Raw genomic sequence first — 21874 nt, 5'->3', positions numbered from 1 at the left:
TTGAGGGCTGATGCCCTGCCCTCACACAGATGCCACCTCAAGAGGCTGGAGGTCTCCGTAAAACCACTGAGATGAGGAGTGGGCCCCTGGGAGAATCAGGGCATTTGATCCCAGTTTGAAAAGGCAAGGACCCTCCAGACTGCAAGGAAGAGGCCCTCAGGTCCACTCTCAACAGGGCCTTTCTATATTTGTTTTTTACAGACAGGATCTTACTTTGTTGTCCAGGCTAGAGCACAGCTGTATGATCACAGCACACTGCAGCCTCGATCTTTCAGGAAAACGCGATCCTCCCACCTCAGCCTCTGAGTAGCTGGGACTACAGGGACATGCCACCACACCCAGCTAATTTTTTTTCAGCAGGATTCTTACCGTGTTGCCCAAGTTGGTGGTTGGTCTTGAACTCTTGGCCTCAAGTGATCCTCCCGCCTCAGCCTCCTAAAGTGCTGGGATTACAGGTGTGAGCCACCGTGCCAGCTGACAGAGCCTTTCAAAAAAAGGAAATCTTTGGCCAGGTGCAGTGGCTCATGCCTGTAATCCCAGCACTTTGGGAAGCCAAGGCGGGCGGATCACTTGAGGTCAGGAGTTCGAGACCAGTCTGGCCAACATGGTGAAACCCCACCTCTACCAGAAATACAAAAATTAGCCAGGCTTGGTGGCATGTGCCTGGAATCCCAGCTACTCAGGAGGCTGAGGCAGGAGAATTGTTTGAACCTGGGTGGCGGAGGTTGCAGTGAGCCAAGATCATGCCACTGCACTCCATCCTCAGCGACAGAGCGAGACTCCATCTCAAAAACAAAACAGGAAATATTTGGTGGACTGAGACCCAAGCTCCCTGCCCTCCTGTCTTCTGGTGCATCACACACCTAGGCATGAACATCATGTACTGGAGGACAGTACCCGGCCACAGGACACAGGGCTGTCCTAGAACTTCTTCCAGAGGAACTTCCTGCCCAGCCCACCCGGTCCACCGAATGTGTCCCCTTGCTCTGCTCACCAGCACAGCCCCCAAGGCAGCCTGGCCCCTTGGCCCCCTGAACCCTGGCCTCACCTTCTGTCCATATTCAGGCAACCGCAAACCTCAGGCTTGTCCATCTCCTCACTCCAGGCTCAAGCAATCACCCTATCTCAGTCTCTCAAAGTGCTGAGATTGCAGGCGTGAGCCTCTGCACCCAGCCATTCTTTTGCATTTGGCCACCCATTCTTCATAGGAAGAGCCAAAATGACAATGGGCATTTAGGTGACAATGAGGATGTCAAGCCACCATGAAGTGGCACTCAGCACTTAGCATCTGGGAGTGCATCCAGAACTGTGGGCAAGGCTTTGACACCAGAGTAAAGACACAAGAGCAGGTTCCAGACAGGACCAGCAGTGGGTGGGGCCCCTCATCTGCGCTATCGGGCTATCACAGCTTTGGCCTTTGTTGATCAAATTCCTGCCGTGGGTAGGGGGATCAGGGTATTCTAAAGTGGCAGCAGGGTTCACACCTGGGGTTACCTTCTCAGGGCCATCACTTGGTCGTGCACAGGGTAGTGTGGGGTTGGGGAGACATTCAGCAAGGGTCTCCCCAGGGAGTATCCAGCAGGGACAGGTGACTCAGCACGCACTGTAAGCCTTCTGGACACCTGCCGACTCCCAAGGCAACTGAAGCAGGCAGGATGTGGGGGGAGGGCTCCGGCACAACAGAGTCAGACGTGCTTCGGGATATGGCTCAGGCCCCAGCTGCCTCTCTCACTGGCCACAAGTTCCTTGCTCTGCTGTCTTGGCCGGGCTGGGACCCAACTCGCCATAAAAACAAACACATATCCCTACAGTAAAGTGACACCACCTCCTTTGATAAATTAACCTTCACATTCATCCAGAGCAGACCCCAGATGAAGCCTCTCTGGGCTGGGTAGGACACTGGAAGATCAAGGCCACCTTGGGGGACATTCCCAGTGCCGCTACTGTGGAAAGTGGGGTCCCACCACAGTGGATACATAGGTCACAGGATATGACATTGGATCAGGAAGGAAAGGTCTTTCCACCTCTAGTTCTGGGTTTGATGAGGTCCAGCAAATACAGATCTGGGATGTGCTCAGGTATCTCAGAGAAATGATGGAGAACTGTCTAGCAGTTAAGGATGTCCTATACAATATCTGGGACACATCTGCCACTTATCTGAAATTCCACCTTAACTAGGCAGCCTCCATTTGACCAGGCAACTATAGGTTAGAAGGAAGTCTCAGGTTGGTGCTAGTATGGCTTTAAAACTTTTAAATATTTGCAGGAGATCTCTTTTAAACAATAATAGGCAGCTATATCAAAACACGGGGACATGCAAACAGCTGGGAATGACAGCAGGGAAATAAACACACAAGACACTCACAGACAAGATGGTGACAAAGACACACGTAATCAGTACCACCTGGCCCACCGGCTCCGCCCACACGGCTGCCCCCGGCCCAAGTCCAAGCAAAGAGCAGGTGCAAACCAGACACCCAGCCTGTCCACACACAGATGTGTTTGTGGGGCCCATATGGTGCTTTTTAAATTAGTTGCCAATATTAGTCATTGACAATTAATTTAAGATGATAGCATTTAATGTCAGGACTCTTGACACTGAAGCTGTGGGGCCCAGCAAAGGGCTTCCCTGGGCTAATTCGGATCCACAATCCCTTCCCGTTGGCATCATTGGGCCCCCTGGGTCATCTCTACCAGCCTGAACACTCCAAGGCCTGAGCGTCTCTTGTCCACACCAGGAGGAGAGAGGCCTGGATGAGGTGGGAGCTCCTGCCCCTTCATCCACCCCACCCTACCCCACGGTCGCCCCCAGAATAGTTTGTTTCCTGGATGAGGACCTGCCTCTCCTATACGTGGTGGATGCTGGGAGTTCTCGCCCTCTTCCAAGGAGACCACCCATAACCACGTGGTATAGTCAGCCTCAGTGGATCAGCTGCATCAGAGTCCAACCCAATGCCCACAGCAAGACCCACAGAGCTCAGAGGGATATGTGAGCTGCACACTGTCTTAGATTGGGCACCCCAGAAGCAGAGTCCAAGGTGGGAGAGCTTGAGGGCATGGTCTGTCAGGGGATCACTCTCAGGAGAAGGGCAAACAAAAGCAGGCAGAGCCAGAGGGAGCTGAGCAAGGCTCCATCTCAGATGGAGTCCAGTGACCCAGGAGAAGCCAAACAGTGTGGGGGTGCCCCGGGCTCATCCTACTCAGAAGCACATCGGTCACTGGCCAAAGACCATGGAGAGTGACCTCCCAGGTACCCCACGGGGAGGTGACACCTGCCAGCAAAGGGCAAGAGGCTGGAGAAGGCACAGGTGTGAGCCATCAGCAGCCAGCACCTGTGGCCGCTGGGAGACATGTGCACCTCCAGGGGAGAGACCTGGGTGGGCACCCACAGTGGCCATGGAGTTTACTGAGCACAGACACACCGACACACACCAGGCAGAGGCAGGGAAGAGAGCCTGGTCCTAGCAACTGTCCAAAAATCTACCCTTAGTTTATAAGTGGGCCTGGGACCACCTAAGGCCCAGAAAGTAATTTTTTAAAAATAACATTTGCACATCCAAGTTCACTACAGCGTTATTCATGATAGAATCGAGTCACATGGATCAACCAACTGACCACCAATAGATGAATGGACAAACAAAATATTCCATACAATGGAATATTATCAGCCTTAAAAGGAAGGCACTCTCACCCACGCTGCAACCCGGATGAACCCTGAGGACACTGTGCTAGGCCAATAAGCCAGATACCAACGGACAAATCCTGTGTGATTCCATTTCTGTGACATATCTAGAGTCATCAAATTCAGAGACAGAAAGTAGAACGGTGGTCCAGGGACTAGAGGGGTAAAGCAGGAGTTCCTGCTTAATGGGGACAGAGTTTCTGCTCAACACAATGCAAAAGTTCTGGAAACGGACAGTGGTAATGGTTACACAACAGTGTGAATTTACATAATGCGACTGAGCTGTGTACTTAAAGATGGTTAAAATGGTCAACTCCGGCTGGGTGCAGTGGCTCACATCTGTAATCCCAACACTTTGGGGAGCCGAGGGAGGCAGATCACAAGGTCAGAAGTTCCAGATCATCCTGGCCAACAAGGTGAAACCCCATCTTTACTAAAAATATAAAAATTAGCCAGGCGGCCGGGCGCGGTGGCTCAAGCCTGTAATCCCAGCACTTTGGGAGGCCGAGGCAGGTGGATCACGAGGTCAAGAGATCGAGACCATCCTGGTCAACATGGTGAAACCCCGTCTCTACTAAAAATACAAAAAATTAGCTGGGCATGGTGGTGCGTGCCTGTAATTCCAGCTACTCAGGAGGCTGAGGCAGGAGAATTGCCTGAACCCAGGAGGTGGAGGTTGCGGTGAGCCAAGATCGCGCCATTGCACTCCAGCCTGGGTAACATGAGTAAAACTCCGTCTCCAAAAAAAAAAAAAAAAAAAAAAAATTAGCCAGGCATGGTGGCAGAGGCTGTTATCCCAGCTACTCGGGAGGCTGAGCCACGAAAATTGCTTAAACCCAGGAGGCGGAGGTTGCAGTGAGCCGAGATCATGCCACTGCACTCCAGCCTGGTGACAGAGGAGTCTAAAAAAAAAAACAAACAAAAGGTAAAGTTTATGTTACATATATTTTACCAAAATAAAAGATAATAATGACACGTGTGCTGTAGAGCCAAAAGGAAATAACCAAAGGACAGGGAGAAGAAAAGGAAGAAGAATTGCACTGAAGATGGACAGGAAAAAAGAGCTGCTCCCAAGACCTCCCCTTAGCAGTACACTTCCTGGCAGCCAAGGCCAAAGGGAAATTAGAGGGTGACCCGGTGCTCTTTTTCTGATAAGAGGAAGTCATCTAGTTCACTGGGAAAAATAAACTTGTTCTTGGCACAAAGCATTAAGTAGAGATTTTAGCTGTTGATCGAGTTCGTGTCTAACTATCACTTCCTCAGTGCCAACACAATGCCAATCACTGGACTTCGAGTTTCCAAGGATATTTATTTTCCTTACCATCTAACACCTACGAATGAGGAAACTGAGGCCCAAACAGAGTAAATGATCTGTCCAAGGCCACAGAATTGTAAAAGGTGTGGGGATTTGAACCCAGGTCTGTTTAGCCAAGAAAGTAAAGCCAGAGTCCTTTAGCTTGCAGTTATTCATCAAGCAGCTGCTACCGGTTGGCCACTGCAGGTGCTGGGATATGGCCGGGAAGAAGACGAGGGAAAGCCCTAACCACACGCAGTCAACGTTGTGATGGGGGAAAAGATAAGGGCGTTGCCACAGAGACAGACTGCATGCTCTTTTGGCAAGAATGGTCACATAAGGAGGCCTAAGCAGCAACATTTCAGCCGACACCTGCTTGGTGGTATCATGCAAAAATGTGTGGCCATGCAAAGATCTGGGGGCTGGTATCCTAAGCGGCACTAACAGTATACGTGAAGGCCCTGAGGCAGGAACCAGCCTGACACACTGCAGCTGGCATACAGGGAACGAGGAAGAGAGTGGTCGCTGGGAAGTGAGCAGCACAAAGAAAAATGGTAGAGGTGGGGGAGAGGGGACGCACATCATAGAAGGAGAGATGCCAAGGAGGGGGAGGTCAGTCAGTCACTGCATCCAGTGCCCAGGGACCTCAGCAAAACATCTGGTACATTTAGAGAATGTTGTCCCAACAGGGTGGCAGGGCCACCACTAGGCCACAACACACTGGGAATTCAAGAACGGACTGTAGACACCCCTTTTGAGAAATCTGAGCAGATTCCAGTCATATAAAGTACAAAACCTGGTAAAATCCAAGCTACATCATTTAGGGACTACAAATGTAGGATGCAGAACTAGAAAGTCAAGCAAGAGTTGTCACCATCATAGTCTAGTGGCCAGTAAGGGAAATCGGAGGACCTACGGGGCAGGCAGTGTCCTCTTGCTTTGCCCAGGTGGTGATTATCCAAGAATTTCCTCCACCACCCTACACCGATTTTAGGTACTCTTTTGTAAGTGTGTTTTCTTCCCCTTCAAAGAGACTTTGTATCTAGCTACTTGGGAGGCTGAGATGGGAGGATTACTTGAGCCCAGGAGTTGGAGGCTGCATTGAGCCATAATCACACCACCGTACTCCAGCCTGGGTGACAGAGCAAAACCCCATATCTAAAAGACTGAGAGAGACAGAGAGGCTTCTTAAAGAAAAGAAAAAAGAATCATTACAGGGCCAGGTGCAGTGGCTCACTCCTGTAATTCCAGCACTTTGGGAGGCTCAGGCGGGCGGACTGCCTGAGCTCAGGAGTTCAAGATCAGCCCGGGCAACACGGTGAAACCCCATCTCTACTAAAATACAAAAAATTAGCCGGTCATGGTGGAATGTGCCTGTAGTCCCAGCTACTCAGGAGGCTGAGGCAGGAAAACTGCTTGAACCCAGGAGGTGGAGGTGCAGTGAGCCAAGATCACACCACTGCACTCCAGCCTGGGTGACAGAGCAAGACTCTGTCTCAAAAAAAAAAAAAAAAAAAAGAACCATTACAGTAATCCAGAAAAAGGAAACAAAAGCCAGAGAAGGTGTTGGCAGGAGAAATGGAAAGAAGGGGAGTGACTGATTTGAAATTCACAAATTATCAGAGCCAAGTAATCAAGTTGGCTTCACTCTTGAAAACTACAGTTGCCTTCATTTCCTCATGGGCAAACATCTTAATAATAGATAGCATGACATGTGCAGAAAGACCAGAAGTTTGGCTGCGAAGAAAGGGCTACAGGGCCAGGAGGATGGGGAGGGGTCTGTGGACCTTCCTGTTGAGCAGGTGAGGCTGATGACATAGGTAGGTAGTATGAGACCCCCAAGGAGGAGGAAAGAGAAGGCAGGTTCAGGGCAAGGCCTGTGTGTGAAGTACAGGCCAAGCCGTGGGCCTCAGGTGGGACTTAGGGTGCCAGGTGCCCCGTGCTCCTCACATGCTCACTGGTCACTGGGGCCTTCCTTCAACAGGGTGAGCTCATGAGAACTCTGGGAAAAATAATCCTTCAAGTGGAACAGCCAGGGTTTTCTCCTCTACCTTCCCTCTCCTCCCTAAAAAAAAAAGGAATAAAAAGCTCCTCAAATTTTGAGTAAGAGCTGACCCTACATATACAATCACTAATCTCATTACCAACATAAGCAGGTGAAAAATTACAAAGATTAATGTCCATGACTTTTAATCAACCTTTGAGAAAAGAAAATGTTGCTTTTGGCATTGAAGGGAGCTGGTATTTTCCTTCCCCACAAGTTACTCCTCTGCAAAGAGGAAACACTCCCAGGGTGGGAGCGATGAGAAATGGGGCTGCCCGAGGCCAAGGCTGAGCTCACTGCCCTCCCACCTGGCGCTCCCCACGCCCTCCACCCAACCCTAGAAGGAGGCAAACCCTTGAGCCCCCTGGGGCAGGGGGTCCTAAGATCCCCAGGCATCCTCCACGTGGTCTGCCCCTGGCCCGAGATCCTGCCTCCAGGGACTGCTCATCACATCTCATCCCTGCTCCAAACCCTGAATGGTTCTGTATCAGCTCTGGCCCCTTGGAGAATGTGAAAAAAGCTATGGATGATACACACCCAGCTCCACCAAATGAACCAAGCTCTGCAGTGACACTGGGGGGTTTCTGACTACCTCACACATATTCAGCATCTTTCCAAGAACAGCCCCTGGATTTCATTCTGTGGCCCCCATCACCCAGCCGGAGCTTCAATCAGCACTTCCCATTCCCTTCTCAACAGCACCTGATTCAGAGATGGACACCAGGACAATCAGAGCCTGTAAGACCCAACTCAGGTGAAATATTGGGCAAACGACTTCTCTCTTTCCTACTGTTATTAGACTAAGATGATTTAGCATCAAGGGTACCCGAAGCCATGTTGTCATCAAGTGGAGACTGTCAGAGGCTGGCACCCACTCATAAAACATAAAAGCCAAGAAATTCGAGAAAGAGAAACAGGGTCATAGGGACAGCTGCCCCGTACCTGGATCCAGCTGTGCCTGAAGCTAACTGAAAAGCTGTACTTCACAATGACCTTTTGTTTAAGCTAACTTGGACCAGGATTCCTGTTACTTGCAATCACGAGCCTTAACAGACATATGGGCACATACCTAAAACGGCTGTGTGAGGGAGTTACATAGACCCCTTGGATCCACTCATAGATCCCCCTGGCTGAAGACCTGTGGCCCAAGGATAAAGAAAAAACTCCTAAGGGAGGCATGCAAAGCCCTTCACCATCTAACCCCCCTAGGTTTCCTACTCCATCCCCTTTATTGTCCTCCAGACACGCAACTCCTGCTAAACTGGAAAACTCTCTCTGGTTCCCAACCCCTCATCTTTTTCTTATCTTAGCTCAACCTGGGATGTCCTCTCTCCCGAAACTCTCCTAGAACCCTGAACACCCAAATCCCACCCCCTGCTTTAAGGCCAAGCCCCAAGGGTGTGGTAAGTAGCAGATGGGTGAATGGGTAGGTGGATGGGTGGCTGGGGGGGGTGTGGGGGGGTGGGTAGTTAAGTGGGTGGCTGGGTGGGTAGATAGATGGATAGATGGATGAACAAGTGAATGGACGGGTGGCTAAGAGAGTGGGTGAGTGGATGAATGGGTGAGTGGGTGGACAGATGAGTGGGTAGATGGATGGATGGGTATGTGGGTATATGGATGGGTGGGTGAATGAATCTAATATAGATTCATTAATCTGTATGGCCCCAGCACAGGGCTGGCACAGAGGATGGGATGAGTTATGAATGTGGGTATCATAAACAATTATCCCAGGAGGGCTTCAGAAACAGAAGAAGCTTCCCTGAAGTCAGCTGGTAAGTCACTGGTTACGTAACTTAAAGAGCCAAGGTACACGTCCACCTTTCATACAGAAGCACTTTGACTTTGTGTCTGCCTTTGACTCTCACAAAGGGCTGAGATCCTAGATTTGGGTGGTGGCAGGGGTAGGGGGCAGTGGTGCCAACAAGAGACAGGCAGAAAGAGACACAGAGACAAAGAGACGGACAGAGACAAGGAAAAAGATCCATCAGGGAGACAGAAAGAGAGCAAGACAGAGAGACAGAGAGACACAGAGAAGCACAGACCGAAAGCCAAGCAGACAGACAGCCGATGGAGACAGACAGGCGGGGCCAACCTACAGCAGACCCAGGCTCCCTCGGCCCCCACAGCATCTGGAAGGAGGCACCAGCCGGCGGAGCGGGCAGCCCAGTCTCTACGACTCCCTCAGGCCTTTGCTGTGCCCAATTTATCTGCACGGCCCTGAAATTTAGGAATTTCTCAGGACTGCCAGTGAGGCGGCCGGTGTACAACCAAGAGCAGGGTCTGGCCCAGGCTGTGATACAACTGTCGGTCTCAAGAGCCCTGGAGGCCCCCAGGGCAGACAGCCCCCACTGCCAAAGCCAGGCGAGACAGCCAGCAGGACCAAGCCCTGGACTCCCAGAGATCGGAGCTCAAATCTGAACGCAGCCCTGCCCCTAGTTGCTGGGCACCTCGGAGCATGTGACTCTCTGAGCAGCAGTGCTTTCATCTGTGCAATGGATGCAGCCACAGCAGCCTCTCAGCGCTACTGGGGACACTCAAGGGGACGCTGTAGAGACCCCAGCTCCAACAACAGTGACCTAGAAATCCTTAGCAAACAAGTTACTCAAGGAATGTTCATTTTTTTTTTCAGTTACTGGCTCCAGCTACTACTCTAAGCCTCTCACAGCTGCTCAAACCTTCCCACGCCTTTGCAAGGGTGGTCCCCCTGTCAGGCATACCTTTCTTCCCCTTAGCAAACTCCTACTCATCCCCTAAAGACCCAGCTCAATATTCCCTCCTCTCGGAAACCTTTCCTTGGAGTTCAGTGATACGTCTCTGTGACCTCCTGCACGCTGCATAGGGAGTTCCTGGATCTTCAGCGTTTCCAGATGAGAAGAGTGAAAAACCAGGAAGTTTAGAGCAAACCCACCGTCAGAGAGTAACAGACTCCACAGCACTTGGCGTTAGTGGGGCTGAGTTGGGGGCTGGGGCTTTGCAGCCTCTACCCGCTCTCTCCAACTCCCTATTTTAGCATGAGCTAGCCTAGATCATGAATAGCAGCTATTACTAGAAGGTCCTCACATTCCGTTTCATTGAGTCGGCCGTGAGAGATCGTGACAGGGAAAGAAACGTATTGGCTGTTTATGTAGAGCAGGCCAGAGATGACAGGGGATCTCTGCCCCCTTCTCCTGCTAAGAGCACCCCAATTTTCCTCTGGGGAACCCCCTCTCCCACTTCAGGCTACATGGACTGCTGGATGGTCAATGAGAGGTCTCCCTACCCCATCAACAGTGTCAGGTCAGGGCAGTCACACAACCCAGTCACATGGCCCACACTGATGCTCCTGGGAGGGGGTTGCCTTGCTCCAGAGCTTCTGAGCATGAGGGTGAGCCTGGAGCTGCTGGGCCACCTGACCACCACACGGCACAGCCTGCTGGGAGTATGGAACACAAAGAACAGCAGAGTGAGAGACAGAGACCCGGTCCCGATGGCATCTGCAAGGACCCTGGATACAGCCATGCCTGAAGCTACACCCTGTACGATTTTAGTTCCGTGATTTTTTTTTGCTGAAATTGTACTTTCTATCACCTGCAACCAAATTATCCTGACATTTGTGACAACAAAGAAAGAAGAACCAACTTCCTGCATTCATGGCTGACTTAACCCCAAAACGTCTGAGTTTCTGGGGTTATTAAACCGTGTCCCTGCAGTAGACTAGACCCCTCCTGGGGCAGCAGGCTGCCTCAATCAGTCCCCACGCTCAGGGAATGGCTCCAGACATGCCCCTGGGGCCACATCAATGCATAACTCCGTGACCCTCCCCAGCCACAGCTGATGGGCCCAGGGCAGACGTTCTTCTCAGGCTGGGCTGATCACAGCTCCTCTCTGGGCTCCTGAAGTGGAAATAAAGGAGCACACAGACCACCTGCAGGGGAAGAAACAGTGAGTTCTGAAAGTGGGCATACTTCCTGCCATGTGGCGGACATCATTTCGAGAGAATCAACCAGGCTCACTGAGAAAGGCAGAGGCAAAGGAAAGATAGGGCGTGAAGGAGTCCTGGTGGCTGCAGCTTGACCCAGGGCTGACGGGTTGCTAGTCCTCCCATGAGGATGCAGTGGGGCCCCTACGTCTCCTGAGTGGCCTCGGACACAAAGAAGCCCATGCAAAGGAGCCACTGCTTCCAGCGATGGGCAGGCCAACTTCTGAAGTCACTGTGGGGGACCAAGCCCAGGTCACAGGTGGGCTGTGGTGCCGTGTGCTGATGCCCAACCAGCCCCTGGGAACCCCAACGTCTAGGGCCAAGGAGGGGTCACTCCACCCTCCCATGCACAGGAAGCCATGGTCACTCCACCGCAACCTGCCTTGGGGTCATAGTGTGACCAGTCAGGGACAGGCAGCTGGTGTTACAGCATTTCCGTTCTCAGCAGTTCATTAAGCCAGTCTGTTAGAGGCTGAACATCTATGTCCTCCCCACATTCATATGTTAAAGCCCTGACCCCAGTGGGATGGAATCAGGAACTGGGGCCTCCCATTAGGAGGTTTATATGAGGTCACAAGGATGGGCCCCCATGTGCGGATTAGTGTCCTTAGAGGAAGAGAGACCAGAGCTCATTAGCTCTCCCTCCCTCCCTCTCTTCCCTTTCTCTCTCTCTCTCTCTCTCTCTGTCTCTCTCTCCCCCCACCCCCCCATGGCTCCCTGCCCACCATCACATGAGGACACAGCGAGAAGGCACCCACGTGCTCTCAGGGAAGAAAATGCTCACCAGGAACCAAATCTAGGGTTTGGACTTCCAGCCTCCAGAACTGAGAAATAAAAGTCCACCTTCCATTCCCTCCTCAACTCATCTGTGACATTTGTTATAGCGGTCAGAACCCACTAGGACGGTCTTAGGGCATGGGGCTGGGGGCACGGAGGACACAGTCACTCCCTGAGAGTCTGGGACTTGGTCTCAGAGAAGATATCCCTGCTGGAGGGCTGGAGCCTCCTCCGTCGACCGCAGCCCAGCACAAAACACACCAAGGGGGCCCCAGGAGACGTGCAGGTATGTGACGCCCTGCCACAGGGGCCTTTCCCAGCAGGGCTAGAGATGACTGTGCAGGGACAGCTGATTTCAGGGACAAGCACCACCACCAGAGGCCTGAAAAGGTATGAGGCCTGGGACCGGCAGGGTCTGCCTGAGCACATGGATGCTCCCCTCCACATCGCCAGCCTGGAGCAGGCAGGTGGCACCACTTCCTCACCAGCACACAGACCTGGGCGGGACGCGCTGGCCGCCTACAATACAGCCCCTCTCAGGAAAGCCAGGCTCCCCACCCGCAAGGAAGGAAATAACCTTTCCCCAAAGCAGCACTTGCTATGCAACAATCTCCATATATGAGGAGAGAGAGAGGCATTTCTGCAACGTTTCCAAATTCCAATGACTGAAGACAATGGCACAAAATGACGCACAGCTTGACCCAAGAGGGGCCCTGGGAAAGGACGTGCCTGGGGGAGGTGAGTTTGTGGTGTGGGCGTGCGGTGGTGCCCTGTACACGAGGGCAGCTCTCCAGGCAGGACCTGGAGGTGGAGGGAGCTGGCTCCCATCCCAGATATTCCTCCCCAGTCATTATGTGACTGCAGGCAAGCACGGCCCCCTCTGAGCCTCAGTTTCCCGGCCCTGTCACTCTCACAAGCCTCCCACCTGCCGCCTTGCCCTCTCCAAGTCCATCCCTACACCTGGGCTACAGAGGGACCCTTCAGCCTGCTCCCCCAACAGCAGCAGCATTGGGGAAGTTACCTTTAGGATCTCAGTGAGACCCCACTCCTGAGATTCTGATTCCCTGAACCAGAATCTAGCAGCAGCTCCTCACCACACCCAGTCACCTACACCTGGGGTACCCTCAGTCCTAATGTCCCTCCCCTCAGCAACACCCAAGGCTGAATCCTGACCCCCCACTGACGCTTTACCTAAAACAGCCCCAACTGCAGTCCCTGCCCTGGACCAGCGTCTCCACCCCTCCTCCCACACAGGGTCAGCGCAGGACACTACAGTGTACATCAATGTATTTCCATCTGGGTCTCCCTGCGGGAGCGAGCTCTGTGGGGGCAGAGGACATCATCTTGGTCACTGCTTTACCCACAGCACTCAGAACAGTGCCCAGCACCCAGCAAACACATGCAGAATAAAGGAAAGTGCGCTCTCCTTTCCTATTTTTTTGAGACCGAGTCTCACTCTGTCACTAGGCTGGAGTGCAGTGGTGCGATCTTGGCTAACTGCAACCTCTGCCTCCCTGGTTCAAGCAATTCTCCTGCCTCAGCCTCCTGAATAGCTGGGACTATAGGCGTGCACCCACCATGCCCAGCTAATTTTTGTATTTTTAGTAGAGATGGAATTTCACTATGATGGCCAGGATGGTCTTGATCTCGTTATCCGCCTGTCTAGGCCTCCAAGAGTGCTGGGATTACAGGAATGAACCACCACACCCAGTCCCTCCTTTTTTTTTTTAAGAAAGGGTCTCGTCCTGTCTCTCAGGCTGGAATGCAGTGGTGTGATCACAGTTCACTGCAGCCTCAAACTCCTGGGCTCAAGTGATCCTCCTACCTCAGCCTCCCAAGTAGCTAGGACTACAGGTATACCACCCAGCTAATTTTATATTTTTTGTAGAGATGGGGTCTCACTTTGTTGCTCAGGCTGATCTTGAACTCCTGGCCTCAAGTGATCCTCCTGCATTGGGCTCCCAAAGGGCTAGGATCACAGGTGTGAGCCACCAGGCCCAGCCTCACTTCCTCTTTTCCTCTTTCCAACCACCCTGAGAGCTAGGGAGTTTGACACCCACTTCCCAGAGGAAGAATCTGAGACCTGAGATGTGACACACTGGCCCTAAGGGAACACAGCGTGTGAGTAGCAGAGCTGGATTGGAGCCTTGCAGAATGCCAGAGAGGGACTTCCCTGCACCTGGCTGCTCCCTGCCAGGAGCTGGGCCTGCTCCCCGCCCCCCAGGGCCTGGACCTGTCACCAACCCTGGGGCAGTGGGGCAGACTGAGAAAACAGGCTCCAGACACAATATTAAACGCAGTGATGCCCCACAGGAAAAGCGCGAAGTCCGCTCCCCAGAAGGAAACACCCACAGGAAGAGAGGTGAAGGAAAGGCAGGAGGGAGAATGGGTGGGGCTTTTTCTTTTGTCCACTGGCCAAACTGCAAAAACTGACTGCAGTACCGTATACTTTTAATCACAATGGAAGCTTTCATATATCACTCCAGGAAGAAGTCTTTTCAACAAGATCAGTAACACAGGGAATTTTAAACCATCTTAAACATTTTTACTTAAAACTCACCAATGAACATTCACCCACCAACTGCTTTTTAATTTCATGTAATGTGAACAGGTGATGCAGCAACACAGCCCCAAAACCAGAAAACAGAGCAGGTCACAAGGTAGGAAGTCTCATCTCCCCTGGCACACTTGTCCCCCCACCCCAGGTGACCACAGGTAACCACGGAAACCAGCTTCTGATCTGCTGATGTGCATACAAGTGGAGGTGAACTTCTATCCCCATTTTACACATAAGGTGGCACACTTTACACACCAGTCAACACCTTGCTTTCTTCTCGTAAAATATCTTAAAGATCTTTCCACTGAAAACATCCTCATTTTGGCAGCTGCATAATATCCCCTGTGAGGATGAGCCATAATCTATTGAAGCAGCATGCATCACCCTAGACCTCGGCACCTGTGGACAGGCTGACCTCTCCCACCTGCCTGCAGCTTCTCAAGGCGAGGCCTGTCCCCAGCACAGGGCCTGGCACAGGTGAACAGGCAGCTCAGCAGTCCCGCCAGCATCTCTCCACGGAGGCACAAAGCGGGGGAGTTTGAATGAAAATCGGACCTCATTGCACCCTGGCTCAAAACTTTCCAGTAGTTTTCCAACTCCCTGCCTGCCTCTTCTGCCCCATTCTCTTCTCCGTCACCCATCCAGCCTCCTCTCTTTCTTTGTCCCTGGCATGCCAAGCAGGCTCCACCTCAAGCTTTTTGCACAAGCTGTCCCCTCCTTCCCCTGTTGCTCAGCTCATAAATCCCCTCCTCAAAGGCCCCCTCCGCCCACCTAGATGCCACTGCCCAGCTGGCCGTAACTCCTTGACAGCATCTAACCCGTCTAAATACAGCTCGTCATTCAACTCACCCCACTTCACCCCTCCAACTAGAATAGAACCTGCATGGGAGCAAAGACGGTGTCTGCGTTGTCCTCTGTGAGCCCCCTACCCAGACCAAGCCTGGCCCAGAATGGGCAACTGACTCCCCCGTTAGCCCAGGAGAGCCAGGCCCCCAGCTACAGCTCCTGCCTCACGGAGGGCCAGGCAGAACACAGTGTCCAGAAGCCTGTCCCAGGCTGGAACTGCATCTCAGGGAAAGGCTGTCAGATGGGGGAGGCCATCAGAGTTCAAGAAGCCAGTGAGGTGGCCCACACCCAACTGCCTCCTGCAGAGCCATCCCCGAATCCACCCCATCACCACCCCACGGCAGGACCCTGAGCACTGGAAACCATTAGAAGCATTCACTTTACAGAATGAAAGACTGAGGTCCTGAAGAGGGAGGTCCAGACTCAGAGGTGCATGGCAGCCACACGCAGACCAGCCCTGGTCCCAGGCCCTCCATGTCACCTTGCACATCCAGGCCCAGCACCTCTCCCCCAGCAGGACAGAAATAAAAAAGCTAGGGTCAGCCTCTCCAGGAGATATAAGGAAGAGGCCAGGGCTGCTCCCCCAACCCCAGGTCCCATGTGCCGCTCACAGGTCTGGTCTTCATTCGGGCGACAAACTTCCAGGAGGCCACATATCACGAGGCCTTTAGTTTACATGAATTCAGCCACATACAGATGGCAGGCAGAGAGCAGAGGGCCACAGGAATTGGGATAGAACAATGCAGCAACTGCCTCACCCCATGCCACCCACCCAGCCACCCCATGCCACCCACCCAGCCACCCAGGGGAACACGAGCTGGGAGGGAGAGCTGCCCCCCACCTAATGCTGGCCCCAAGTCCCTCACTATGTGGGATCTCATGTGCCTAGGCCAATCAGGGGTTTCGGGAAAAGATGCTCACACCCACAGCTCCTAAATGCAAAGCAAACACTGCATGCGGCATCCAACGGGACACACCATGATGGTCCCAGGGCCCCCCGGACTCACCCGGGACTCAGTGGCCTGCACCTGGTGGCGATGGGGTCACAGCAAATGTTACCATCAAGACCCAAGTAGGAATCCTGGGCTGGGTTTTACAGCAGATTAAAAGTGTCAAAGGTTATGTAAGTGGCTGCGCAATCTTCACCTTAGGCCCAAATCTGCTGCAGAGAACACAGTTTCACTTACCACCAGCATGCCCCAAGCATTTATGAAGCACTTACTTCATCTGGGGTACGGATGGGCTCAGGGAACTCCCCCCAGGGCCAAGGAGACCAAGTCCTCCCTCTAGTGGCTCAATGAGAGGGGCAAAGAACTTTGCTTTGGAGGGACAAGATCCTGGGCTGAACCCCAACTCTCCCCTTTGCCTGCTGGGAGGCCCTTTCTCAGTCTCCCCTTCCCCATCTGTTAAATAGGGGCAAGAGTTCCACCCTGCAGAAGGGGTGACAGGATCTGGGAAGAAAAGTGATGAACAAAGCCTGCCTCAGAGTATACTGTCTGCCATGAGCTCTTGCTTCATGAGGACTCCAGGTCACCGTCCCCCACAGCCCAGCAGGAAGTGCCTGTCACCATCACAAAGATGCTCTGTGGCCCAGGGCCCTGGGCTCCACTCATTGCTCCAATGACTAAGGCCTTGAAGGAGAGAAGGCCTGCCCAGGGCTTCCCCAGCTACGCTTGAAGGACCAACCTGGGCCTATGCTTAAGGCAGGCAGCGCAGCAAAATCAGCCCAACACATTCAGCAGTCACAGTCACACAAAGGCCATGCAGTCCAGGCAGGAGCTGAGAAGGCACAAGGGGACCAGGTGGGGACGGGGACCAAACAGCGTCCCTGCCCCATCCCCAGGGTTGGGGGCGGGCAGCACCAGCCAGGGGATGCAGACCCTGAACTGCCAGCCCTTGTGATTTTTCAAGAGAAGACGGAAATCCGGACTTTTACGTGAAAACTGCCAATTTGTAAATGCTGGCAGCTAATTAATTTTTTAAAATAATAATAACATGGTGAGAGCCAAACAAAACATACAGGGCAGCCACAGCCGGGGTTGGCAGGTTTGTGCCTCCGGAATAAGATTCTTTGACATCATCCCCTGCTCACCCCCATCAAGCAGCTCAGCTGCAGGAGGGGAGGGCAGGAAGTCAAGGGTGCACCCCAGGGTAGTAGCTCCCCTTCTCTCTTTTCCTCCTGCTGGGGAGTCTTCACCCCATTTTGCATATGGGGAAGTTAAGGCCCAGAGCCCCAATCAACCACAAACACACACCGGCTCCCAATCTGTGCCAGTCTGAAGGAATACTTCTCAGCTGCCATCCAATTCATCAGGGCTCCCTCTGGGAGGGCCCGGACCAGCACCTCAGAGGCATCAGGGTAGACACAAGCACCCAAACCATCCACTTCCGTTTTTCTCTTTTTGGCCTGTCAGGGGACACCTGCTGGCTCAGACCTGCTTGGGACTGGCCCAAGTAGGCGCTGCAAAGTTGATACGGGCAAGTCCTTGTGGCAGCAGAAAAGGCAGGGAGGGCCCCCCCTATTTGGGAGTCTGGAGCAGGGGGGCAGAGGATGCAGGGAGGTGAGGAGTCAGGCCCAGCCTGAGACTGAGCCACCCCCATGCTCCCCACAACCACCCAGGTCCCAAGGTAAGCAGCCTCCACCAGGAACAACCACCTCCCTCCTCTAAAATCAGCTCCCCAACCCCCAGGAGAGGGGAGGACTGCCCATGGAATGCCAGGGGGACTGGGACTGTGAAGTCATGGGGGTCTGTGGCTTGCATGTGAAATTCATTGTGTGTGGCACTCCCAGTGACTACAGGTATCTGAGGAGCACATGCATGTGACAGACACATGTGACACATATGATGGAGATATGCGTGTGATAGCCACCCCTGTGGGGCGGACATTTGTGCGTGTCAGAGGGCAGTAAGGGCACGTGTTTATTAAAGACACAACTGTCTGCTAGAGAGGCATGCCTGGGAGGGGTGCCAACGTGCAAGGCACGTGCGGAGCATTGTGTGCTAAGGGGACCTGAGATGAGTGTGAGAGATTCTGGCCTGGAGGTGCCGGGAGGGTGAGCATGGGGCTGGGAGAGGGAGGATGGGTGACAGGGAAGATGAGTGTGCCAATGCAGAGCATGCAGAAACTTCTGCTGTTGAGAGTGCGTGTGTGACTGTGAGTGTGACTTGGGGTGATGGAGGGGGTAGTGCTAGCCCAGGGGATCCAGTCGTTTTTCCCTGAGGGTGTTGACCCGGCCCTCTGGACTGGAGGGGTGGCGGGGTCCTGCGGTTGGGGCGGGGGTGGGCAGTGGGACCAGGGTAGATGTGGCGGGACCTGGCCCCGGGGGAGAAGGGAGGACCCAGCGTGGAGGAAGCTGCGGACCCGAGGTGGGGAAACCCGCCCGCGGCCCCCCGGCCTCTCACCCTGCGCCGGCCTCTGTGCCCGCATCTGTACACTGGGTCGCGGAGCTCGCGGGCCGTCCCCGCGCTGGGACTGGGAGAGCGAAACCCAGGTGGACCGGACCGGCGCCGCGGATGGAGGCGCGGGCAGCCCGCGGGGCACGTCCGACGGTCCGCCGAGCCGTCGGAGCGACCGAGCGCCCCTGAGTTCTGCGCTGCGAGGCGCGGGCCGGCGGGGATGAGCCGGGGCGGGAGGGGCCACGTGCACTCACCGCGGGGCGCAGCGCTCGGCGCCCGTCCGTCAGTCTGTCCGCCTGGCCGTCGCCGCGTCGAGCGCCCGGGCGGCCCCCGGCTGTGTGCGCGCGGGGCGGGGCGGAGGCGCGAGGGGCGGGACCAGCCGGCCCCCGGCCCCCTCCCCAGACTCCGCCTCCGCCTCCGGGGCGGGGTCTCGACCGCCCGCCGGGGAGGGGGCCCAGCAGGCGCGGATCGCTCGGGGCCCAGACGCGCAGACCCGGCTCCCCCGCCCCGCGCGCTCGCTGCGGAGCCGGCGCCCTAAACTCTGAGTGCCAAGCCTGGCCCTGCTGCCCACAGGGCAGGGCTAGGGGTTGGAGTCCGGCCGCCTCAGCCAGCCTGAGCCTCAGTGCCCACCCTTGGAAGATGGACCCAGCTGCCTTAGGCACGTTCTGAGGGCCTGAGGGGCCCGGGTACAAAACTGCCCAGAGGCCAGGCCCAGCCTCCTGGGGGCCTGCCTGCAGCCCCGCTGCTGCTGCACGTCCCTGGGCAGACGGTACGGAGCCCCCAGCTCTGGGACAGACTCAGTTTGTCCTTTCCCTCAGCCCAGCTTTGATGCCTGTGACTACGGTGTAACCCCCAGAGTGTCTCTTCCCCCAGCCAACGCCCACGCCGCTCCCTTTCTGGGTCTCTTTCGGAGCCTCCATCTCTGATCTAATGTGCCTGTCTCCGTCGGTTTGTCCCTCTTGGTCTCTACATCACCCTCTGACTTTATCTCTTGGTCTCTGTGTCTCTCTGAGTCCTGGGGCAATATTGTGTAGGTTCTGAGGCTCAGAACCACCTCCTACCCCTGTCCAGAGACACGTGGCCCAGCGGTCATCACCTCACATCTGAGCAGCAGCCCTGGACCCAGAGTGTGCCCACCCCACCCTAGGGGTCTCCCTGCAGCCCAGGATAGGGATGAGACAGTCAAGAGCAAAGGCACAGGGCAGGGCAGCTGACTCCCCAGAGCCACACAGCAGAGAGGGTGTAGATCCAGGAAGGGCCCAATGGCTCCTGTGGGGCCACCCACAGGAAAGCCAGGAGCGGATGGAGGGGCCAAAGCCTGAGCTGGTGGCCTGCACCTGGCCTGCCCCCGCTTCTTTCTAACCCTGGGCAGGACCCTTCCCTCTGGGCCCTTTCCCCATTGGAGCTCTGTTCCCTCAGGGCCTTTGCCATTGCTGTTCCCTCTGCAGGGAATGCTCTTCCCCAGATCCGAGTGGCTGACTCATCCCTGCATTGAGATGCAGCTGAAACGAGAAGCCCTCCGGGAGACCCCAGCAGGGGTGGGTAGCAACTACCACTCTCCACGCTGGGACTCAGCCACAGTCTATTTACAGTGCTTGTCACTGGCTGATTTCTTTTATTCATTTATAAATGACTATAAGTAGGATCACCTGGTCCTTAAGAAAGTCAACACACACCAGCTGTGTGACCTTGGGCAAGTTACTTCACCTCTCTGGGCCCTCATTTCCTCAACTGTAAAATGAACATAATGACATCAAAGCCTCTTATGATGCTGTTGGAAAGATCAAATGAACCGAAATTAGCCAAATCAAAAGTACAGATGCTCCTCAATTATAATGGGATCACGTCCCCATAAACCCGTCATAAATCGAAAATACAGTAAGTTGAAAATGCATTTTATCCACCTAACCTACAGAACATCATAGCTCAGCCAAGCCTACCTTAAATGTGCTCAGAACACTCCCGTTACTGGCCTACATGTGGGCAAAATCATCTAACACAAAGCCTATTAATAATGAAGTGTTGAATGTCACATGTAGCTCATTGAATAGTGTACAGAAAGTGAAAAACAGAGTGATCACGTGGGGATTCTAAGTTCAGTTTCTCCTGGGTGTGTACCACTTTCCTAACATCCTAAATTCAAAAAATCTTAAATCGAACCATCGTTAAGTTAGGGATTATCTGTACTTTGGATGGGACTTGACCCAAGGGAGTGCTCAATAAATATCTGATGAGTAAGTGACAGATTGAATCCTTCCTCCTGTGGGGGAGGAGGGACAGTGGCCTGGGGTAAAGTGCCTCAAGACCTTGAGCAACTGCTAATGAGGCTCACCCCACCCCACAGCGCCCAGGCCTGGGAGCAGAGGCACTGAGCCAGATGCAGCTCACCCTGCAGCCCAGGGAGCCCTAGGCCTGGCCGGCTTTCCACAAGATAAAGTGGAGACACTTCTCCTGTCCTCCATTATCTGAGCCGGAGATGTGGCCAAAGCGGCCATCCCTTCGGAGTCCTTCCAGGGCTGTTATCGCAGACAGAGCACGCATCACCCACCAGGAATTTGGGGCCCAGGGTTTGGCTGAGACATGGTTGGAGGAAGTTTCAGGCTGATAAGGCCTAGACAGAATGATCGCAGTGGGCAGCGAAGTTATTTACCTCAGTGACAATCTCATCAGCTCCCTGGGCACTGAGGCACCAGGGCCAGCAGGCGTGAGGCTCACTTTTCCCACCTGGGTAGCCTGGATTGGGAAGAGAAGCGTCACTGGGCTTCCTGGGTCTGCATCCTCACTGGGTAGCCTCGGGGAACCCACCTCCACTTCTCTGAGCCACAGTCCTGACATCTGCAAAATGACAGTAACAATATAATAACCCCATGCAATAATATAGATTTAGGAGCATGAGCTCTGGGACCCAGTGGCTTTGATTTAAATCCACATCCTCCCTGTACGACTTTCAGCAGATAGCTTCACCCCTCTGGCCTCGGTGTCCTAGCCTATAAAGAAGTCCCTGCCTTACAGGATTGTTTTGAAGCTTAGATGCTCACAGCAGTGTCTGGTATATCATAAGCTCTCCACTAAATGTTTGTTGTTGTTAATTACAAACAACATAAACTAACTTGAGCTGTTTGGATGAGAAAAGTCATTTGAGATCACAGAGTCTCTGGAAGCCAAGCTTCAGGGGGAAAGGCCCAGCAACAGGGCCCAAAATCTCGCTGCCCACCTGGGACTTGTCCCCGGCTCCCTCCAAGGGAAGCGGTGCCTCTCCTTCCCCAGCAGTGGTTCAGCCCTGAGCCTGCTTAGTCACCTCTCCTGCCTCCCATTTGA

The 21874-nt window shown here is 53.9% G+C and overlaps 1 protein-coding gene across 2 annotated transcripts in view; it reads right to left on the bottom strand.

The window, feature by feature from the left end:
- FBLN2 (fibulin 2) overlaps positions 1-18923 on the bottom strand; it is an 86181-nt gene extending 67258 nt beyond the window's left edge. Inside the window, exon 1 of one of the 2 annotated variants that reach the window (XM_032262316.1) lies at positions 18811-18923. The gene's annotated coding sequence lies outside the window, so the exon portion shown is untranslated. The remainder of the gene's footprint in view (positions 1-18810) is intronic. The other variant, XM_032262317.1, reaches the window with a different exon arrangement.
- Between the last annotated feature and the right edge of the window lie 2951 nt (positions 18924-21874).

Source organism: Sapajus apella, unplaced genomic scaffold, assembly GCF_009761245.1.
Source record: "Sapajus apella isolate SASKATOON/1434 unplaced genomic scaffold, GSC_monkey_1.0 scaffold128, whole genome shotgun sequence".
Taxonomy (NCBI): domain Eukaryota; kingdom Metazoa; phylum Chordata; class Mammalia; order Primates; family Cebidae; genus Sapajus; species Sapajus apella.
The sequence above is the reverse complement of the archived record's forward strand: the minus strand, read 5'-3'. Positions and strand labels throughout refer to the sequence as shown.